This window comes from Ascaphus truei, chromosome 17, assembly GCF_040206685.1.
Source record: "Ascaphus truei isolate aAscTru1 chromosome 17, aAscTru1.hap1, whole genome shotgun sequence".
NCBI classification, from domain to species: domain Eukaryota; kingdom Metazoa; phylum Chordata; class Amphibia; order Anura; family Ascaphidae; genus Ascaphus; species Ascaphus truei.
This window is the reverse complement of record NC_134499.1, coordinates 28087311-28107756: the sequence shown is the minus strand read 5'-3', so window position 1 is coordinate 28107756 and position 20446 is coordinate 28087311. Positions and strand designations below refer to the sequence as shown.

General features: G+C 46.7%; 1 long non-coding RNA gene across 1 annotated transcript in view; it reads right to left on the bottom strand.

Annotated features, from left to right (window-relative positions):
- LOC142468492 (uncharacterized) overlaps window positions 1-15844 on the bottom strand; it is a 64362-nt gene extending 48518 nt beyond the window's left edge. Inside the window, exon 1 of the long non-coding RNA XR_012788668.1 lies at window positions 15606-15844. This is a non-coding gene — a long non-coding RNA (uncharacterized LOC142468492). The remainder of the gene's footprint in view (window positions 1-15605) is intronic.
- Window positions 15845-20446: the final 4602 nt, after the last annotated feature.

Here is a 20446-nt window from a genome sequence, read left to right as displayed (position 1 = left end):
CCACGTGACCTGGGCCTGCGCCCAGCCCCCACCCCAGCCATGCGGCTCCTCAGACCCCCCCACCGGCCGCTGGACCCCGCAGCCACCGGTCCCGACCATCAATTAGACTGTAAGCTCCTCGGGGCAGGGACTCCTCTTCCTTAATGTTACTTTTATGTCTGAAGCACTTATTCCCATGACCTGTTATTTATATTATCTGTTATTTATATGATTACCACGTGTATTACTACTGTGAAGCGCTATGTACATTAATGGCGCTATATAAATAAAGACATACAATACAATACAATCCCCAAGGTATGTCTACTTTTTATATATGTATTGGGGGGGGGGGGGGGGGAAAGGGGGTCTTTTCATATGTATGGGGGGGTCTTTTTATATATATTGGGGGGGGAGTGGGGGTCTTTTATATGTATTTGGGGGAGTGTGGGTCTTGTTATATGTATTGGGGGGAGTGGGGGTCTTGTTATATGTATTGGGGGAGTGGGGGTCTTGTTATATGTATTGGGGGGTCTTTTATATGTATTGGGAGGGAGAGGTGTGCTATGGGTGGGGGCGGGGGTGCGCTATGGGGGGGGGGGGGGCTGCTCCTTGCATTTGTTCTGGGCTTCAAGATTTCTGTTGGCGGCCCTGAGCAGGGCTATACATTATATTCAAGACATTGCATGCACAGATAATATATGTTATAGGCGTATCTTACAGACCAGATAAAAATGTGGCGCAGCTGTAGTTTTGAAAGAACTGAGACTTGTGGCGGCTGTGAGAGTCTCCGGGAGATTGTTCCAGTTGTGGGGTGCTCATTGTTCCTGAGTTTCGAGTTCAGTGGAATAGAAACAGGAACCACTTTGGGTTCCTTTTTTTTTTCTTTGTTATTGGCACCTGTTGCTTTTTTTGGGCGGGGAGTGGGGGGGGTGGGGAGGGTGCATTATATTGCTACATGTGTAATAAACCAGATTGTTCCTTTTCTTGGTAAATGAAACTGCTGGATGAAGGACCAAGAAGCACAGGGCTATATTTTCTAAGCGGTGCTAGGCGGGTCACGAGGTCGGCTTAACACCGCTTAGAAAGAAAAAAAAGGCACCTAGTGTTTGTTAATCCCGTGTCCAGAGCGATTAGTCGGCTTGCACAGCACCACAAACACATCGCAGGCCGCTTACGGGTGAACTGCGCATTCCAACGGATGACTTCATTCCACCATGAACCCAAGGCCATATTTTAAAAGAACTGGAATTCCTGTCTGGGGGTTCCAGTAAAGAAAGACTTGAATAGACATGAAGTGCCGCGTTGCTATCTGCCCTGACGTACGCAAACGGTTTCCGAAGAAGCAAACCACAAGCGGGGAGATAAGGTGGAAAGGCAGAACTGCCTCAGCACGAATTCCAAGCAACACAAATGAGGAAGAATATAAATAAAGTGTAGAAACAGTTTCTCAGAAATGAGGGTTTCGGAGAAGTGTAACGTGCAATCCACAGATCTGCTCCCCCGCCTAATTATGTTCACTGACTTTAATAATAACTTTATTTCATATAGCGCTTTTCTCCCAATGGGACACAAAGCGCGTCACGATTACAATATAGCGCGCGGTACGCAGCACATAGGATTGTTACAGACACAGTCCCTGGCCATTTGAGCTTACAGTCTATGTTTTTGGTGCCTGAGATAAAGTGACTTCCCCAAGGTCACAAGGAGCTGACGCCGGGAATTGAACCTGGTTCTTGATGATTCAAACTCGGCGTCATTGCAGAGTCGCTGTCTTTATTCACTGAGCCGCTCCGTCTCCGACAAGGAAACCTGTCACGCACATAATAAATACTTGTGGCAAGGTGTAATGCAGCGGTGATGTCACTTCCTCAGCCACCAGCATTAAATTGTAAGCTCTGCAGGCCAGGAACCCATTGGGCCTGAAAGCTCTACGTGCTGCGCTGTGTGCAATGTCGGCGCAATAGCGGAGATAATAGTTACTAATGTGTTTAGAATGGGTCAGGGCAGGCGGTCACTTGCGGTGGGGTCCCACTTGGAACCATTTGCCGTAGCTGCAGTGAAGTTAAAGCGCTCGGGCATGCGGCACCTTTTCCGTAAGGCTAAGCAGCGGCCGATATTAACCCATTCCCTGCCAACGTGTTGCTCCGCGCTTTTAAAGATGCTTTCAACGTGCCTCAAATGAATGAATCCCGAATCTGTTATCAAATAAGGCAAAAGATGTTCTAAACTCATTGAGAGGTTTCTATATATTTTTTTGGGATGCTTTAAAAGCAGAAAGGAGGGGGTGGCATTAAAAATGTTTTTTTTACAACTTTTCTCTAAAAATCAAAGTAAAACCCTCAACGTGTAATTAAAAAAAAAAACCCAGCAGTACTGTGGGTTAGTAAATATAAAAACAGTGTTTTTCTATATACTCCTGTACCATAACACTTCACTGCTGTGTGTGAGGCCCAGTTAACAAATGCATTCAATTCCATTCACGGGTTACCCCGCGTCTCGCCATGCTCAGATTCATTACTTTTCCAAACTGTCCAGTTTGGATTTTTTTGTAGTTGAAAGATTAAAAGACATTAAAGCTCCTAATAAAACATAGAACTCCGGGGGGAAGAGATAAATTGAGACATGATGGAGAAATATGGGATTACATAGTGACCTGACGCACCTTTCACCGTTGAGTCCAGTATTTTTTGAGAAGCCACCTGGCAACCCTACCCAGGATCGAGTAGGACGGAGAAAAGGGAGACCCCAGAGGAGGAATAGAAAACAGCTACTGATTAGCGATCATAGAACTGTAAACTCTGGATATAATGGCACCCTCTGGAAATTGTGGGTGCCGTTATATCAAACACAGCTCAACCCCGTTATAACGCGATCCGTTACAGCGCGAATCCGCTTATAACGCGATGTAAGCGTGGCTCCCAATTTACGTATTTATGAATACTTTACAACACGATTATTGGTATCTTAAATACTTTATTGTACAATGCATACAATTGTACATTATTTCTAACGCGATCCGCTTATAGCGCGATGTGATTCTTTGGACCCCAAGCACAGCGTTATAAGACGTTTGAGCTGTACTCTGTTATACAGAGAGTTCATTTTATAAGGGGGGTATAAATAAATATAATATGTAATAAAAAAAATGAACATGTTAGTGCTGCCAGTATAATCAAAATATTGAAAAATAAAGAATAACTTACATACGGAACATAAATAACCCACATTGCACTTACGCACCAAAACATTCCTGCTTACACCTTTTTCTAACTTCTTAACTATTTCAATGTCATCGGCAACGCTTTGTGCAGTTCTCCGGTTCTCTCCAGTCTCCATTTTGTCAATCTCAGGCCTCGGACATAGTAGGCGCGGGCACATGGGACTGAGCGCATGGCGTCGGACACGCCTGTAGCTTGAGCGATCCGTGGCCATTAAGATTTCTATGACGCGTGCGTGGTGGAAGTGGGGTCGTGACGTCACAAGTCTGGTTCGCCCTCATTGACTGAACCGCACCACGTGACCCGTGACCCGTAGCAACAGCGCTGCTCTCTCCCTGCTCAGGGAAATCCCGCGGCCCCCCAAGCCGGTCAGGTCACTATGTCCAGAGAGGTAATAATGATCTACACATACATGTCCAGTATTACCTCTCATTTTTTACTGGACAGAATGTCCAAATACAGTACAGTTCGATTCAATACCGGACACCTGGCAACCCTACATGCAAATGAGTACACAGTGTCACCTTTTGCTTCTATTCCATTTTAACATGGAGCCCTATAATGTTATAGGCCTTCAATAAACATAGGTGGAAAAAAATCAAAATAAAAGCAATGCGTGGAAGGTATATTTGCCTTTTCTTGTCTCTTATTTGATGAGATTGGGTTACAAGGAAGTATGGCCACTGGTCTCCTGCATCCAAAACACATAACCACTAGCTTTTGTCAACGTGCCAGGGAGAACTATGAAAGTGGAGAAGTTGAGTCAAAGCTTCAGTGGGAGAGAGTGATCTGATTCTTTTTTTATTGCAGTGTTTACAATAGATAGTATGCAGGGAGGGGAGGGAGGGGGAGGCTTATGACATTTAAGACGTTTCCACTGAATTAAACACGGAAGGCGTAAGCTCACAATGAAAACACAATGTTCCACCCAGCATTTGCTATTGACCAAGACCTAATTACGCAAAGAGAGGAAGCAAACTCTCTAGCTGATCGGAAACTCCAATTCCCAGTTAGCGGCCTTACTCGTTGGGCAACTCTCACTCTTAAGTCGATCTAAGTTCACGCAGAGTTGCTGATACACACGGAGACATTCTTCCTCAAGGGGCCAGCGTTTACTGGCAGAGATCTTTGTTTAGATAAGCTGTTTCTGGAATCCCCCATAAACACATAACTTTCGTTATCTACATTATTGGAACCGGGTGAAAATGTTAGCGACAGAAGACAATGAAAGTCCGCCCGCTTCCCAGTAAATGTAGACGTGTGTGTATTTTTAGATCGCCCAGCAGGATTGCAGGCGCTTTGCAATGTTTTTTTTTCTTCTTTCTTTACAAACATTACAATAGAGGGAATATAATATAAGTGTGTCAAGACATAAATAAATACACGCAGCATTGGGAGAAAACCATCCCTGCGCTGAAGAGCTTGCAATCTAATTGGCATGGGGTGGAGACTCGCAGAAACAATAGGAGCATATTTTAGTGCACACTGCACTGTGGTTAAGTGAGCAGTGGTCATTCAGGGCTACTTAGGCCCGTTATATAGTTGGCTGTGGTTAGCCAGCCATTGTACGCTAGGGCCGTGCGGGCGCACGGCAGGGAGCGTGGAGCCGGGCGATAGCGGGGAATACTCTGAAAAGTAAGTATTCGCTCCGCTACCGCAATGAATATGTATGTATGTGTGTGTATGTGTGTGTATGTGTGTGTATGTGTGTGTATGTGTGCATAATAATAATAAATAATTTATTCTCACAGCATGTCTTTTTTTAAATTTTTAATACACACACACACACACACACACCTTCCCCAGTGACACACAAACACACAGTGACACACACACACACACACACACACACACACACACACACACACACAGTACTTTCCAAGCCTGTCGCTCACAGCAGCACGGACCGTACACACAGAAAGTGTGCGTCACGTGCACGAGCGTTCGCGCACCCACTATATTACAGGCCTTAAACGCTACTAGGTGTGAGAGAGCTGTAGTGACACTGGGGGTAGAGAGAAGACAGGCCTGAGCAGAGCGGAAATTTGGTCACCGTCGCCGAGGGACCCTACGCTGCAGCCACTCCGTTGTTGGACTCTATTATAATAAAAATAATTGTTTGTTCTTGTATAGCACTGCTAGTTTTATGTAGCACTTTACAGAAGCATTTTGCAGACACAGTCCCTGCCCCGAAGAGCTTACAATCTATGTTTTTGGTGCCTGGGGCACAGGGAGGTAAAGTGACTTGCCCAAGGTCACAAGGAGCTGACACTGGGAATTGAACTAGGCTCCCCTGCTTCAAACTCTCAGTGCCAGTGTCAATGTCTTTACTCTAAGCTAATAAGGTAAGTTAATTTAAGGTTTTTTTAGCGGTTAGGTTGGGGGTTAACGATGGGGGTTTTAGGGTAAGGAGTTTAGATTTTTAGGGTAAGATATTACGGTAAGAGGTTTAGTTTTTTAGGGTAAGGGGTTTCAGGGTAAGGGGTTTCAGGGTAGGGGGATCAGGGTATGGGGTTTAGGATAAAGGGATTAGGGTAAGGGATTTTAGGGTAAGGGGTTCCAGGGTAGAGGATCAAGGTATGGGGCTTAGGATAAAGGGATTAGGGTATGGGATTTTAGGGCAAGGGGTTTATAGGTAAATTGTTAAGGTTTTAGGGTAGTGGGTAGCGTTAGTATTAGGGGGTTTTAGGGTAAGGTTAGGGCTTACCTGAGCGGCTAAGCGGCCGGTGGAGAGATGTCCCAGCGAAGAGGTAAGTTGCGACTAAACGCAAAAAGGCCGCGACTACATGTCCCAGACTGTGAGCTGAGCATAGGGAGTGAGTAGGGATATAACGAGACATTACATCTGAGATATAAGGAGGTCTCAAAACTTAGTTCCTCCGCAAAATAAACCTGAGAGTGCCGGTAACAATCATTTCTATCGTCTATTGATTGTTTTCCTGTGCACCCGGGGGTGTAATCTACCTGGAATCGTGAGTGTACTTTCTACCTGAACTTTCAGGAGATAAGAATGTCAGTTAGAAATAGGAGAGAGCCAACGAACGCGAGAGATGTTCCCGTACTTCTCACTGCAAAGCCATCTTAAATCATTTGCTCCTTGGAAAAGGTAATGGAAGATCTTTCTCCGATTCAAGCGAATGGTCATTATGGCGATGGCTAACGTTTATCACCCTTTAGTGGGTGAGGGCCTGAGAGGCAAAGGAGATCGGAGAACCATGTAAAATTCTATCTGTAACAAAAGTCATCATTCTGGGCCGGATTTCAGAATCAATCAGTGAGTTTTTAATTGGATGAATTCCAAAATAAACTTCATTTTTTTCAGCATCTAATGGTGATTACTATTGTTAAACGGTCTGGGTGGCAGTGCTTGGAAAAGGCACAGACGCTCAGTGGCTTATACCCATTGTCCTGACACCTTTGATGTTCCATTGTTATCTTGTGATGCCAGCGATGCACGTACCAACACTGGTCCTTGGTCACGTTCCTCTGTACACAGGAAAGAGCCTGAGAGTTATGAAAGGGGAATGTGCTCTTTTATAAACTACAGGGAGAGGTACCAGTTTCTGGTCAGTGGTCAGTATCCTGCCCATAAAGTTATATCATGGTGTAGAGGGGGAGTATGGAGTGGTGATTAAGGTGATGGTCTTGAAAACGTCTTCTTGTTGGGTCTTTTCCAACCTCTTCCACTCCCATTCTGGGTACCTTAATTAAATATAAATCAGTAAATAGCAGGTGGTCCACCAAGGAGGCACCTTCATGAATGTCTCTGGAACATAATGTGACATGTTTTAAGGTGGATAGGTGAATACATGGATGGATGGATGGATGGATGGATGGGTGGACATAGTATTTTATTAAATATCATTACAAAGCCCCAAAAGATGTACAACATATCTCCCTCATTTTCATTGGTTCTCCATTCCATCCATGCCTTTTTATTGACCTTTTTACTACTTCTTTTGGCCTTATATATCGCCTAACTCAACGGATATACCTGAATAGTGTTTCACCATTCCGATCCCAAACTGTATTTTTAGACACTGGATAAATATTTAAATTGGCATTTCAATTGTTGAGAGGGAGGTGAAAGATGCACCCCCAGTGTAAGTGATCACAGTGCGCCGTGCAAGGGTTTCACCGGAGAGACCTGTCAGCTGGGGCTGGCGCCGTAAGCTCAGGGTGCAGGAGGGAAGGCGCCTGGTGGATCCCCCAGCTGTGCTGGAGCCGGCCAGATGTGTTGTCATTGTTGCCGTTTCCTAAAGCGTCCATCTTGTCCCGCAGATGAAAAACAGGAAACCCCTCGGCTTCCTGTTGGCGGGAGATGACCTTCTGAAACGCTTCCTCTTGGACACCCGCCATGTGAGATACTGGCCCCCTTACTGGAAATGCACAGTGTTGAGCCACAAGCAAGATGTGTGGAAACTGGCTGACACTTCCATTTAAAGAGAAAAAATAAAGAAGTACGTCTAACCAAAACCACACATTGACGCTTCCACTTCTGCGAAACTCACTGGCGGGAATGAGGCTGCTATGTATAAATAACTGTTTTTAAAAAAAAACTGAAGGGGCATTGTGTAAAAATAATACATTTCTCACTTTAAATCCTTAGCCGCATATGCTAGTATGTTGTTTTCCTGTTTACATTTGATGCACATTTTCTTATTCTTTGTCCACGGTGCGTCCCGTCCTAACATGAATGCCCTCATAATTGTTGGCGTCTATTTGTCTTTGACGCCAAGAAAAAGGCGAGTGATCATTTTGACGCATTTCCTAGCACACAAAAATGGTGCACATTTGCATTTTTCGCGCATGTGCGCCACGGATAGCCTCCAAACTCCGCCTCTAACTCCACCCCTATTATAGATTTTTTTCTTGAAGTTAAAAAAACAAGTTGACACACCGCACATACGGACGCATACATTTGTAACTGTAACGCGTAGCTCACCACAAACTAGGCGCGATCGCGGGGCTGAGGTAGGGAATTATATATAACGCCAACCACAACTGCGAGGGCACGTCTTGAGTGTAGGATAGTCGTGCAGGCCGGATCAGGATTATAGAAGGTAGGGTTAACGTGATACTTGCCAGGTCCAGGAATGTAGAGGAGTGGATCGTTGGGGTACATAGCCAGAGTCGGGGTTGGAGAAGGTAGAGTAGTCGTTATGCCAAAGCCAGGGTCAGGATAGGAGAGAGCAGCGTAGTCGTATTCCAGAGCCAAGGTCAGTATAGGAGAAGGCAGCGTAGTCGCCCAATCCAGGGTCAGCGTTGGAGAAGTCACAAGTAGAGTTCAGGCAGGGTCAGGCAACAAGGAGAGCAGACAGGCACAGAGAGATGAGGTTCAGCGTCACACAAACTGGAGTTATGCTCGGCCATTACTGAGAGCTCTGAAAACATATTTATGTGACCTCCCACCAATGGGAGACAACCAGGAAGTGAAGGTGGGAGTCTGGATTGGCTGCTGGCACACACAGGTGTGTCCAATGACACAGCCCACGGAGACTGCACCTGCGTGCGCGCCCTCCGCGTATAGTGCTGGCGACACGGTCGCACGTCATCACCGCGTGTCACGGCGCCATTGGCAGAGCGGGGGCGGAGACCATAGGCGGGACCGAGTGGCATGGAGGCGGGACCGAGCGGCAGGGAGGCGGGACGTCGCACACGGCTGTGCGAGACACTCCTGACGTCAGAGTGGGGGCGGGACTTCGAGGCGGAGGCTGCAGAGCGGCGGAAGGGTCGCGCACCACGCATGCGTCGTGCATCAAAGGAACGGGAGCGCGCCACGAGCACAGAAGCCACCGGAGAAGGGGGAACCCGCGCGCCGCACGTAAGTGCCCCTGCTTAGTCGCCCCTCCTGGGTACCATGGGGGATCAGGGGTTGTGGAAGGGTTAAGGGGAGAGAAGCCTAAGAATGGCGAATCCTCACAGTAACTCTTCAGTCACGTTTACGACAAAATTACTTATAGTGACTGCATATGGACTTTATAGGAAGCTTCAACACTGACCATATTGGTGTGAAACTTACGCATTGTGCAATTAGACATACGCAATCTTAGCACGCTCAAAACCCGGACCCACAATATTATATATTTATATAGTTGCTTGTGTCAATTGGAATGCCAATGGGAAAGTGACCACAAGTATACCACAATAAACAGAGAAGCCCCGATGATACATCCAATAGTACTCATTATTTAGTACATGACTACAGTATGTATCGGTTATTTAACTCAATCCTTTGGCCAAAACAGTTCCAGCCTGCAACCACTTCCCGGTGAACCCCTTGCAGCAGGCCGCACAGAACCCGCGTTATATTATCAAACTCACTTTGGTTTATTAAAAGGATTCGCAAGCTATGATGAAGCTGAGCGGCTTTGTTAATTTCTGCTACGGGGACGGGTTATGGGTAGAGACGGGCATATTTGTTTTTGTAGATTGGGATCAGCGGGATCACACTGCTAGAGCTGCAGCTTAGAAAAAGGCTGTGGTTGTGGGTTCTAGGCCTGCTTATCAACTCTATATAGTTGGGATGGAAATCCTTTTAGAAAGTGTTGGATGGGACTCATGTAAATATACTTTGCATAGTCATTAGCATATCTCTCAGACAGGTACCTCAGGCATTCTTCTTCTCTCTCTTTCTCTCCCCCCTCTTTCTCCTATCTCCCTCCCTTCTCTATCCCCTTTCTCCCCGCTCTCTCCCCGGTCTCAGCGACGTTCGGAAAGGGTGAGATAAAGGAAAAAAAATAAAGATGCTTATATGCTAAACTGTTTGTCAAAAGTTTCCTCTTAAGAATAATCCACATTTTTCTGTTCCAGTTTCCGTGTTAACCTCTTTGTCGCTGGTGTGCCTGCAACAAATTGCAAAACAAGCGGGTTAGCCCCCCTCGATGCGCGGCTCGGCAGTGAGGGGGTTACAGGTGCTCAAACACCCTCTCTCACTCTGCTGGACTTTGACTGCTCAACACTCCGCATGAAATCATAGAGGAAAACAAGCTGATAATCACCCAGCTCACATGCTGCGGGATTTCTCCTGCTAAGGCTGGTCCTTTCAACCGACATGAGTCATAGCACCTTGATAACACCCTGTTCCCCCCCATCACTTAGCACATCTCCGACGTGTGCATGAAAGGCAGAGGGCTGCTCTTAATTACAACTCTCTCATCGCTCAGGGATGCTGAAAAATATTTGCTTAAGTTCAGAATCTGCTGTGTTGGGGGGTTTTTTTTTCTCCCCTTTCTTCTTTTTTTTTTTTCCACGATGAAAACCGATGTTGTTTGAATCCAACAACGCTATTTTTTTTACAGTTTTAGGCAGGATCGAGGGTGGCGGGGAGGAAGAAAAATAAAATAAAGGTGCGGGGATGTTCCTTATTTGATATATAGAAGGCGGGGGTCCCGTTAAACCCTTTCACGGCAGGGGAGGCCCGCGGCGTCTTTACCGCGCAAGTTCCGCTGCCAGCGAAAGAGACGAGAGAGGATTGTCCCAACACGAGTTCTGTAGAGGCAAAGGAAGTCCGTAAGGATATGTTAATGGAGCGATATTGCCAATTCGCCATCATTGTTTTTCTTATATATTGATCCCAATGGTGTTCTACACGCAGAGCTGTGCTCACTGTTGGCGACACATAATAACACATTATTACCACCTGAGCCAGTTATCGGGCGGTCACTGTGAAACCTTAGATCCTGCCTGGCCTTTACAGGTGCAGTATCTCGGACTATATTTTATACATAGACACAAGAATACGTAGCACTAGAATATATATAGCGTCCCAGGGGGGCTGGAATAAGGGATGCCAGTGCTGCTGCGGACCTCCTGGATCTCAGCATAGTGTTGCTGAGCACCCCTTCTTCTTTGTTGCTTTTCCAAATGGCAAAGTTGTCCGTAGACTTGCAATGGTTTTCCACAGCTGCAGAACACAAATGAGTTTTCCTGTTCATGCCACGTGTGTGAGTGAGTCCTGCAAGGGTCGAAGCCACGGTCCCAAAACGCCACCCTTTTACTATGAAAACCCCAATACTGGTTGTGGTTCCAAAGTACATTCCCCCAGCGCACAATATGGTTCCTGCAGTGTCCTATTTGAAGTTTTATTTTATTTATGTTTTTATCTTAAAACTCCTCTATAAACACTGAATCCCAACTAAACTTGCAAGAAATAATGAACGTTAAAAGGAGAAATCCAACCAATATCCTACGCGTGTGTGTTTTTAAATAAATAAATCAGTTCTGTAGTATTAGATAATACTTACTACATTTAAGTTTTAATATACTGAGCATCCTTTAATTTCTAAAGCAGGTCTTTGCCCACCTTCCCAGCAGTGCAAGAGTGCTGCAACACTTTCCTGTTTGTAATAATTTGTTTGCAATATCTCCAGCAGTTTGAGCTGCAAACTGTAACAATAGATAATGTTACATTAGTAATTTACGAATACATTGTACCTGCTGAGTTACACTGACGGACGGATTGATCGAAACTGAAAGGCCGCCATTTAGTGAACCCTGGGTAGCAGGATTTTGCTGATCGATCACAGGTGAACGAATCGATTGTCAGCTCAGGTAATCCATTTTCAATAAAGGTAATCAAAGGCTGCATATATTAAAACAATGTATATTTTAAAGTGCCGCTTCAACTTTGGTGTCTTCAAAATTATTTGTAAGTGTTTTGAAAGTTCTAATATAAGTTATATAATGCATGGGTAATGTTACCAGGTCAAAGGGCACACATACAGGGCAAGGTTAGAAAATCTTCACACTGAGAACACAAATGAGTTCCTCTTTCCTGTGGCGTGGGGAGATTGTCTTGTGATCGGATTTATACATATACCTGTCAGTCAACAGACACAATCATACACATACATACACTGATACACACACATTATTACAACACATACACTGATACACACATATTATTAACAAACATACACTGATACACACATAATTAAAACACATACACTGATACACACATTATTAACAAACATATACGGATACACACATTATTAACAAACATACACTGATACACACATTATTAACACCCATACACTGATACACACATATTATTAACACACATATAGACACTGATACACATACATTAACACAGACACATCATATGCACATACATTAAGACAATGACACACATACAGACGCATTGATACACACAGATAATCTTAACGCATACAGCAACACTGATACATACACATACAGACACACTGACACATACAGATATACAGAAGCACTGATACACACAGACTCAGCAATACACACATACAGACACAGACACTGATGCACACACAGATACACTGACACACAAACATACATTATTATCACACATACAGACACACTGATTCACACACAGACAAACTGACACACACACACACACACACACACACACACACAGTGACACACATCCATACAGACACACAAAAACATACATTATCAGCACACACAGTACACCCACATCAACACAATAGTACTGATTTAGAGCATAAACACAGACACACCAATATGAACAATGATACACACAAATTTGCACATGCACACAGATACTCACAGCCAACACATGCTGATATTCTGTACGCAAAGTCTAGGCCTTTGCATTTTGCTTATATAGCTTTAAAAGCTTGAACCTGACACACACATACTGTAGCGCTGCTTTTAGTTCACTACGTGCGTCTGAACCTCTAGCAAACTCAGCACGTGCTACAATTACAGAGCGGCAGCTTTCGGATCTGCCTTTGTCCTCAGCTGGCCCAGGCTGAGGAGGGGAACACCACTTATTGTTTCTATTCTCTCTGCTACAATACAGAGCAGAGGAAAAGTGCACAGGATGCTGCTATCAGAGCGCTGCACTGCACACTCCCCTGCAGATAAAGGGCCTCTAATTACAAGCGGAAGCCGCTGGTTTAACCTCAGATTCCCTGGCCCTAAACTCACAACAAACAGCCCACGCTTTCACAGAAACATTGCCAAGTTCCTAGACTAGGGGTGGCCAACTAGTCGAAGACGGAGCCACTGATTGAGCCACCTGTGCTGAAGCAGGGATATCCCGAAAACCTGACCTGTTGGTGGCACTTGAGGACTGGAGTTGGCCTCCCCTGGTCTAATACCTAATACACACTAAGCTTGTCCCCAGAGAGGAGAAGGACTGTCCCTCCCTGACTCCCCATGCTGCGTTGTGTCCCGTCTCAGACGTGAGTCACTAAGCGACCATGCAAGCTAATCGCCCCCCCAAACGGTATTCAGCACAGTTGGCTCAGTCAGTGACTGAGCCACTGATTGAGCCACCTGTGCTGAAGCAGAGATATCAGTAAACCCTTATTTATCTGTTGGTGCCCTTGAGGACTGGAGTTGGCCAGTCGAAGACTGAGCCACCTGTGCTGAAGCAGGGATATCCAGAAAAGCTGACCTGTTGGTGGCCCTTGAGGACTGGAGTCGGCCGCCCACATTCTAGACTGTTACTATGTTATTAAAGCAGCAATTCTCCCCAGAATCATGTATAATATTAGTATCTTGTCCCCGGAGCACGCCTTGCTCCTTTCTTTAAATAAACAGCATTATTTTCTTATCCTCTCTAGCATCTGAGGTTACCATGGTAACATTTGCCCTGCACCGGGCTCTGGGGAGAGCTTCATTTTAAACTCCCGGTACATAATGCCGATATCTGCTGAACGGAGCATCCGATGTAAAAAAAATAAAAACGGCGCCGGGAATGACAAGAAGAGATCTCTGCAGGTATGTACAAAAAGGTGACCACACTCTCAGGCGTCTCTTTATTATAAATATGGCAAAAATTCGGTTGAAAAAGATTCAAGACTTTGAATACCAGTTTTTGCAGCAGCTTTGAATCCAGGAGACTTTATTAATGAAAACCCCGGCTCCTGATGCATGCAAACAAATGCGAGTCCCCCTTGGGCCATCATCATACACATGAAAGGAGGAGGAACAAGGACTGTTTGCTTATCACTGTGTCACAGATAGTAAACATAGAGGAGCCCAGCCTGTGCCTTGCCCCAGGGCCGCTGACAGAAGGCTGGTCTTTGATGTGGTCTGTCGTGCTTTCACTCACGTCTCCTGCTCCCCAGCTCCCGACGCCCCACCTGCAGATTGTTCTGCATCGGGGAGGCAATCGTCCAAAGACGTTTCACCTCCGCCGGCGATCCAATGCCAACACGAACGCTTCATGGCATCGTGTACACTTTCTTCCTTGCTGTAGGAAGCCTGACGTCTCACCATTGTGTGTCAGGCAGTATCGCTCATTTCCAGCACCCACGGCTGCATAGCAACTGTATGAAACCTGTACGTACTTCCTACCTACCAATTAGATTGTAAGCTCTTCGGAGCAGGGACTCCTCTTCCGAAATGTCACTTTTATGTCTGAAGCGCTTATTCCCATAATCTGTTCTTATTTTGTATTATTTGTTATTTATAATTCAGGGGTGAGCAAACTTTTTATGCCGAGCCCCCCTTTTTATCCATGAAATTTCTCGGGCCCCCCCTGCCTGATGTAATCAAAATCACATGAAAAAAAAAAAACCTTTATTAAACGGTATGCAATGTAAATACAAATGTCTAAGGCCGCGCATATCGTGCCCGTGATGGCTAGCGAAAGTTGTATTTCGCTTTGCGACGGCGGCGTGGGCGACCAGGCCATTGATTGGTTCAGGGGCTGTCACATGAGGCGACAGCCCCTGAAAAATCAAATATTGCTGGCTTCAAAAAATCGCGTCGCCACGTCACGCTTACTATAAGCACACGCGGCGGCGGCGGCGACAATGCATTTGATTTCGGGCGACGTCGCGTCGCCGGCACTATAAGCGCAGCCTAAATACTTACATACTTCAACAGCTCGCTCTTGCAAAATTAGGCGGAGTCCATAGCAGGGGAGGCCATGCTGAGCCGTGCGGACACTCCGCGCTGAGCCCCTGCATCCTCCATGAGGATGTCTTTAGAGGGGGCTCACGCGAGCGTCCGCAGGCGTGCTGAGGCGCTGGATTTTTCAGCCGACAGCCAAACTGTTTTTCAGAGCGCTGTCGGCTGAAAACATCCAATCAGCGCGGAGCAGCGTCAACGTCACGGCGCCGTGACGTCGGTGCGTCGCGGGCGATTGGCCCAGCGACGTCACTGCCCCGCCTCCCTCAGTCTCCCGATCGCACCCGCTGGCTCGCCTGCATGGGCATGAAATCGCGCAGATTTCAGCAGGCGAGCCTCAGCCCTGCTACCCCCCCTATGGCCCCAGCCTTAGGCTGCGTCCACGCTGCCGCTGATAGCATGTATGATGTCACATCACCAACTCTCCAAGCATGAGCGCAGGGTGTCCTGCATAATTTTGCAAGCACGAGCGGGGAAGTGTTTACACTTTTATTTTAATTATTTCTGCACATTCATAGAATGAGTGATATAGTGGCAGCCTACCCTTTCACTTGCACAGGATCACAGCGAAGCAGGTTGCCAGCGGAGGAGAGCAGGAACACAGCGCTATTGCAGGGCAGTCACTGGAATGAGGGGCGTTTGACATCACAGCGCTGGGGCGTGCTCCTCCCCGTACCTCCGAATCACGTGGCCGCCACCTGCACTATTCTGTTTGGCCGCCCGTGCGCACACATCTTTTTTGCCTGCGCACCCAGGTTTTGCCGCAAGCTCTCCGCCTAAATAATCTTGCGTCTGGGGCGCCCCCTCCCCCCCCCCCCCCCCCCATTTGTGCACCGCTGCATTCAATCACAACACCCACACAATCACAACCAACACACACACACAGACAACCAACAGGCACAGCACAGACACACAACATCCACTCAATCACAACCAACACAGCACACACAATCACAACACACACACACAGTCACAACACACACACACATAATCACAACCAACACTCAATCACAACACCCACACACACTCAATCACAACACACAGACAGACAGACAACCAACATGCACAGCACACACACACAATCACAACCAACACACACTGCAGTCCCTATATACACACACACACACACACACACACACACACACACACACATATACACACACACACACATATATACACACACACACACACACATATATATATTATATATATATATATACAAACACACATATATACACACACACACACACACACACACACACACACACACACACACACACACACACACACACACACACACGGTGGGTGGGGGGAGTTACTAAGCCTGATCAGGTCCCCCCATGTGCTGCAGAAAACGGGCGGGTAACAGACAGGAGGAGGAGGGCTTGTCTGTGTGCAGGGAAGGCCACTCTGCAAGGCCCCGCCCCCTCGGCAGGCAGACACAGCAGGGAACTGGAAGCAGCCTCAGCACGGAGCTTCTGGCCCCGCCCCCTCGGCAGGCAGACACAGCAGGGAACTGGAAGCAGCCTCAGCACGGAGCTTCTGGCCCCGCCCCCTCTGCAAGGCCCCGCCCCCTCTGCAGGCAGACACAGCAGGGAACTGGAAGCAGCCTCAGCACGGAGCTTCTGGCCCCGCCCCCTCTGCAAGGCCCCGCCCCCTCGGCAGGCAGACACAGCAGGGAACTGGAAGCAGCCTCAGCACGGAGCTTCTGGCCGCCCGTGCACAGCTCTGCCCGCCCCCAGGTTTCCCCGCACGCAGCCCGCGCCCCCCTACATAATCTTGCGCGCCCCCCAGTTTGCGCACCGCTGATTTATATGATTGTCACGTGTATTACTGCGGTGAAACGCTGTGTACATTAATGGCGCTATATAAATAAAGCCATACACACAAACCTGACGCGTGTTCCTGGTGCACCCCTCCGACTTTATGTGTGTTAAAGAAAGGTCTCCAGTGGCAGATGTTCCATTAGGCCTGGGCCTAGGGTGGTAAAATTTGGGGGCGGCAAAAATGTCCGCCCCCCATATGCTTTTGCCACGCTCTCTGGCCTATCGGGCCTGTTGGGAAGGCACTCGCCTGTGTCGGGCCGCCTCCTTGCTGCCGCCCTCCACCTCCTTTGGAATCCCAGCGTCAAATGACGCCGCGCGACGTCACCAGCCCTGGCGTCACGCGGCGTCTCGTGACGTCGCAACTTCAAATGATGTCATGACATCGCGTTTCGATGGCAAGGCGCCGCCATGCGCCGTCACGTTGGTGACGTCGCAGGCGTCCTTCGATGCTGGGAGTCCAAAGGAGGTGGAGGGCAGCAGGAAGGAGGCGGCCTGACACAGGCGAGTGCCTTCCCAACAGGCCCGATAGGCAGAGAGCGCCTCAAAAGCATATGGGGGCGGACATTTTTGCAGCCCCAAATTTTGCCACCCTTGACCCAACACATAACATTGGGCAGGGACTACCTCTTATTGTTTCTATTTATGTTAGTAGCTCTGACCCTCATATTAACCTTGTATGGTTTTGTGCATCTCATTTTGTACAGCGCTGCGCACACATTCAGCGCTATATGGGAGTAGAGAATAAACCCTTTGTGTGGCCTAATGTCCGAGGCACCCACGGATATCCTGGCTCTCAGACCATGTGATCTCTAGCGCAAATCTACATGAGACTATCTCACATTCCAACCAGGACGTGTCTTCATCTCAACAACTCATCCCAGAACTGACCCCCTCCTGGGTTTATGGCTCACGCCTCCACACATGATGTTTAAATGTACCTTACCCTGTACTCACTGCATGGACCTTGAACTCTGAAGCACTCTGTTCCAGTAAACTCCTTCTGCGGGAAAACATCCCTTGAAACGCGGCCTTGTAGGTAGTCACTGATACACTGCTGGCCAGGTCCAGCGAGAGTCGGGCACTGAACGGGTTAACAGTGGTCAGGGTGGGACCTCGTTGAACAACTAATAATGGTAATTTGTGCCATAGATGAACACTATGTAATTAACTAATGTTTTGTTGTTGTTGTTTGTTTAAGTATTAAATAATTTTTTAATAATAATGTAATAATAACTAGAATTTAACAACTATTTGTAATTAATTTTAAATGCTGCAAAATTTCCCTGTAGCAATGTGGACTGAATGGGAGTATCAATTTGGTTTAATCCACCCAGTGAAATTCATTTGAGCAAAGAGCGCAAGATCAACGCACATCCAAATTCACAAAAACCCACCATATCCTCATTACTAACCCTGTCTTATTCCAGAGATACGTGCCGTGAACGCTGACGCCGGTAATTCCTGGTTATTTAAATCGCCCGTGTCAGGCGGGCCAATGGGAAGCGGCAACAGATGACATTGCGACTTCTTATTAGCTCTCGTGATGCGGGAGATTGAAACTGCCATTTTGTTTCCCCTGGACCAGCGTTCACATTGACAGGTATGTATCGCGGGAACCAGGGGATCCCCCGGGGGTGCAAGTAACGCGGTTCAGCTGCAGAGACCCCCCTGCTTTCCCCCAAAAGAGGGGGGGGGGTTAAAGGAAAGATGTTGGGGAACTTCTGCTTTATACTTGTTATTTGGCCACCCCACTTGCCCACCCCACCAAGGGAGCCCAAGATTAGGGAACCCCTAACTTCTAATGTAATTATTTTTGTCGTTGTCCTCTGCAATGAATTGCTCCTGCTTCTCTCTTCAGTTTTCATGGAGGAAGACTCTCTGACTAATTAATATATTTTATACCTCGCGCTTAGCAGACCCTCTGGAACTCTTAGTGAACTTAAAGCAGCAATACTACACCCCCTCCCTTTTCCCCCTTTTATTATTTGTATATATAAAGCATGTAACAATGTATAATTCTACATTCTTACCTAAGCTGGCAATCGTTTGGTGCTCTTGTTATAAATCTGTCAAAATCCTGATTGTGTGCCTAACATAATGGCTGCTTCAGTCAGTGTAACTCAGCAACTACAATGTATCCTTATATTACTAAGGTAACATCTATTGTTACAGTTTACATCTCAAACTGCTGGGAATATTGGCAACAATTTATCACAAACAGGAAAGTATTGCAAAAATCTTGCACTGCTTGGGAGGGGGTTAAAGCCTGCTATAGAAATCAAAGGACGCTTAAAGCTGCAGACCAAGCAATATCCTACATGAGTTTTTTTTAAAATAATTTAGTTCTGTACTATGAGAAAATACTTGTAGCATTTATAAAACAAACAAAAAAACAACTCTGAATGACATTTTTAATGTATTATAATGTAACAAGCCTTTTATTGTTTCTATAGCAACCATTTACAAAGTCACATCCCCTTCCTCTTCTGAAACAGGCTCTGGCACACCACTTTTCGAGCCCTGCCCCCTCTCTAGCAGTGCACCAATTGTATCTAGTGACTGCCTGATCACATGATCTTCCCCACAGAACTTGTATCTTTGGTCCTCTTCTGCTGCACTAACAGCCATTTAGTGAACCCCCGAGCCGAATCTTCGCCAATCGATCACACGATCACAGGAGAATGGATCTTAGCTAATTGCTTATCGTTGTGGGGATTGTATTAATGCACATATTAAATAGTAGAAAAAAAATAAAATTAAAAAAAAAAATTAAATTAAAAAAAAAAATTAAATTAAAAAAAAAAATACGCAGCTTGGACTGCTGCTTTAAAACTAGAGCTGAATAATAATAATTACAATAAAAATACAGTAAGTAGTATCTAAAAATACAGAACTGATTTATTTAAAAAAAAAACCCATATAACATTTAAAGTTTTGTTGCTTTAAATGTGTTCCTCGTGTGTTTTTCTCTCTCTGAATGAGAAACATATAAGGGAGTTAGAATAACAGAGAGATAAATTAGAGGCAATCACCGGGGACCCCCTGCTTCGGAGATACTTACCTCCGCAGGGGGAGGGGGGGGGCAGTAGCTGCCCTCTTCAGCTAGCAGGTATCACATAAGGCTAAGGCCCCGGTAACGCCGCTGTAACGCGCCCGCGATATTGGTGGCGCGTTCAGCCGATTCCCCGGTCTGCAGCTCACTGCAGGAAGAGAGACCGGGGGGGATTCTATTGAGAGCAGGAGCAACTCTCGCCCGAGCGCTGCGGCCCCCCCTCGCAGCAGGCCCGGCGCCATTGAGGGGAGGGCTCTCGTCCGTGCAGCGTCCGCCACAGCGGGCGCTGTAGTAGGCAGCGGGGGCAAGGCCTAATGCGGGCCAATAGGAAGCCGTGATGTCATCGGGGAGGCTTCCTCTTGGCCCATGTGACACGGGAGCTTTAAACCTTGTTGTGGTATGTATCTCTGGAAGAAGGGGTTCCCCAAAGTTGAAATGGCTTTTAGCTCCAGAGACCTCTTGCTTCAAACCCATGTTAAATATATAATAAATATAAAAAGGGCATG